This window comes from Piliocolobus tephrosceles, unplaced genomic scaffold, assembly GCF_002776525.5.
Source record: "Piliocolobus tephrosceles isolate RC106 unplaced genomic scaffold, ASM277652v3 unscaffolded_19216, whole genome shotgun sequence".
Taxonomy (NCBI): Eukaryota; Metazoa; Chordata; class Mammalia; order Primates; family Cercopithecidae; genus Piliocolobus; species Piliocolobus tephrosceles.
The window spans coordinates 1-3,685 of NW_022301217.1; the positions used below are offsets into that span (position 1 = coordinate 1).

Genomic DNA, 3,685 nt, shown 5'->3' on the forward strand with positions numbered 1-3,685 from the left:
TTTGGAGACAACTTAGTTAATTAAGATAAATTTAATATTTTTTGTGTAATAAAACAACTATGTCTTCAGAGTTATCACTATTAAATATAAAACAAACAAGTTTTTTTTTGTTTTGTTTTTGTTTTTTTGAGATGTAGTCTCTCTCTGTCACCCAGGCTGGGGTGCAGTGGTGCAATCTTGGCTCACTGCAAGCTCCGCCTCCTGGGTTCACGCCATTCTCCTGCCTCAGCCTCCCAAGTAACTGGGACTACAGGTGCCTGCCACCACGCCCAGCTAATTTTTTTTGTATTTTTAGTAGAGACAGGGTTCCACAGTGGTAGCCAGGATGGTCTTGATTTCCTGACCTCATGATCCACCCACCTCGGCCTCCCAAAGTGCTGGGATTACAGGTGTGAACCACTGTGCCTGGCCAACAAACAAGTTTCTATTCTGCTTGAGTGCTTACAGGAAGCTAACATTATACTTACTAGATAATTAGAATCAAATCTATAAGCTTTAAGATTTTAAGTCGTCATTTTTATGAAAAACATTATTTCCTTTTTTTATGGTGAAAAGATATACATCTATTTAGAATCAGCCAGCGGGACTCAGTTTAGATGATCCCAAGTTTGTTGGCAACATCCAAAGCATCGTAATCAGGAGCCAGTCGAACATATGCCTTCTTCTCTCCATCAGGCTGAATCAGGATGTTGACCGTGGCCACATCCACATCCCAGACCTTCTTCACAGTCTGTTTGATCTGGTGCTTGTTGGCTTTAACATTGACAGTGAACACAAGCGTGTTGTTGTCTTCTATCTTCTTCATGGCTGACTCGGTGGTCAGTGGAAACTTGATGATAACATGGTGGTCAAGCTTGTTTCTCCGGGAGGCGCTCTTCCCAGGATATCTGGGCTGCCTCCGCAGTCGCAGTGTCTTGGGACGCTGGAAGGTGGGTGATGTGCAGATCTTCTCTTTTTGGGGGGCTGTGGACACATTTCAACCCTGCCTTCTTGGCCTTTAAAGCCTTTGCTTTGGCTTTGGCCTTAGGAGGGGCAGGAGCTTCCTTCTTTGCTTTTGGTGCCATGTTGTGAAAAGCGAAAAACATTATTTCAATAATAAGTTTTTTACAGTAAATCTGCCTAATAGTAGTTTCCAAATTACTTTTGGTAATTTGTAACCTTAAAGTTAAGCTAAGTAAAATATTTCCACTAAATATCTAGGTCATTTATAAATAAGATACAATACTAAAACATTAATTACTGGACATTAATAATTCAAGTTTATATACTTTTGGCTTCTTATTTTTACAAAGAAACTCGATATTTTGGCCTGTTAATAAACATGTTTTTGCCTACCACACTATACTATGTACTATGAGAAACTACCACACTGTACTGTGTACTATGAGAAACATATGTACTATGAGAAAACACATACCGATGTTGAGAGATGATATACTCATACATTTTCTAATCTACTGCAGAATGCTAACATATGACAGTTTAAAACGGTCTATGTCCTAGTTTTCTCTGGAAAATAAAAGTATTAAAATTATAATCAATATATGTAAATAAAACTACTAGAAACAGGCCAGGCACAGTGGCTCACGCTTACAATCCCAGCACTTTGGGAGGCCAAGATGGGTGGATCATGAGGTCAGGAGATTGAGACCATCCTGGCTAACATGGTGAAACCATGTCTCCGCTAAAAATACAAAAAATTAGCTGGGCATGGTGGCAGGCGCCTGTAGTCCCAGCTACTCAGGAGACTTAGGAAGGAGAATGGCGTGAGCCCGGGAGGTGGAGCTTTCAGTGAGCTGAGATCATGCCACCGCACTCCAGCCTGGGGGACAGAGCGAGACTCTGTCTCACAAAAAAAAAAAAAAAAAACTACTAGAAATAATAGAATAACTAGAAACAACTCTATGCAAAGTATATAAGAAAAGTAGGGCATGTTTTGCAAGAAAAATAGGATGTAATATTTTATAAGGAAAACCATACAAAATATACAAATAAAAAGAGATACCTAACCTTCCCTGTGTTATATTTGTATAGGTAAAATATTATGTTTTCAGAAATTATATAAAATTCCTGGAAATTTGTCAACGTCCTCCTTATTCATGCTCTGTGCTGGTATAGAGTTATGAGTCATAATTCCAGTTATTATTTTAAATGTTGTATGCCACAGGAAAAAAAATCAGATATCTTTGTCAATTGTGGTATAATTAACTCTCATCAGATCTTTCATCACAGCCATTTCATACCTTTTGTCATTTAGATATTATTTCCCACTGATGCTTTCCTGAAAGCTCCTGCAATCAGCTACAGGTCAGAATGCTTGTCTCCAACACAGGACTCCCTCTGAGAGTCACCTGTCTGCTCACCGAGAGAAATGCGTATCTGAGTGCCGCATCGGGAGAGGGTAACTGGCAACTCAAAAGAATGAAATCATTTGTCTCTTACGTACCTATGACCTGGAAGCTCCCTGTCTGGCCTTCTCTTCAAGTTGTCTCACCTTTCTGGAGTGAACCAAGGTACATCTCTCACACATTGATTGATGTCTCATGTCTCCCTAAAGTGTGTAAAACCAAGCTGGGCCCCGACCACCATGGGCCCGTGTTGTCGGGACCTCCTGCGGAGGCATCACAGGCGGATCCTCAAACTTGACAAAATAAACTTTCTAAAAAATCTGAGACCTGTCTCAGATTTTCAGGGTTCACACATGTAATGTAGGATGTCAATGTTTATAAAACAGACATTATTCTATCTACTATTAAAAATATGCTGCCAATTAACCTTTGACTTTCTCAACAAAATAAAAAATGTTGATGAGGTACAATTAATATATTTAAACTTAAATAATGTTGCAAGTTTTAATATGCCTACTTTTCAGTTTTTCAATACTATTTTTACTAATTTAACACTGTAAGAAAAATGAGTAATGAAAACATGAATAAAAGCATTTACAGGGGGTGCACATGTTTCCTCCAGCCTCTGCCCATCTCCAGCTTTCATTCCAACTGTCCTGAGGTGGCTCTAAGCATTTCTCCTTTCTCTGTACCAAGATCTCCCCGCTGAAGCAAACCCAAATCTTATCATGTGTTATGACACGCTGTGATGATGAGCAACAAAAGCCTCGAGGAAGGGATGCTTTTGTAAAACAAGACTTGCAGGATATAACGTGTGAAGTAAAGCCCATGGCAGAGCTCCCTTTAGCACCCAGAGAGCAGACAGGAAGCTTTTGCCTCACCTTCCTCACTGGCCCGCAGCCACGTCCCCCCAGGTCAGTCTTGAGGACAACGAAACTCTGGTCTTCACTGTGGACAACTACCAGGTGCTCCAAGCCATGGCCTCTTCTCGGGTGGGTCCTGAGGAGAACAAAGCTCTGGTTCTAATCCTAACCGCAATCCTGTCTCTAGACTTTGGCCCTGACCCTAAACCCTGATCCCTACCCTGGTCCCTAATTCTGACCCTGACTTTGACGTTGACTCTGATCTTGACCCTGACCATGACCCCACCTCTAACCATACTTCCGGCCCTGACTCTGACCCAGACCCTAATCCTAACCCTAACCCTACTATTATCTTTACAATCTATCTCTACTCTTACCCCCTACTGCTAAATAGCTGTACCCAAAAGCCCTTTTTAAATTATTTAACTTCTTTTCCTTGAATTCTCTAAGGACATCCTAAAGGAGATGTCATTA

The 3,685-nt window shown here is 40.8% G+C and overlaps 1 long non-coding RNA gene across 1 annotated transcript in view; it reads right to left on the reverse strand.

Annotated features, from left to right (window-relative positions):
* Positions 1-956: 956 nt before the first annotated feature.
* The window catches only part of LOC113221023, a 6,767-nt gene continuing 4,038 nt past the window's right edge, over positions 957-3,685 (reverse strand). The window contains exons 2-5 of the long non-coding RNA XR_003307605.2: positions 3,230-3,347; positions 2,447-2,498; positions 2,244-2,355; positions 957-1,051 (exon numbers count right to left, since the gene is read on the reverse strand). This is a non-coding gene — a long non-coding RNA (uncharacterized LOC113221023). The remainder of the gene's footprint in view (positions 1,052-2,243; positions 2,356-2,446; positions 2,499-3,229; positions 3,348-3,685) is intronic.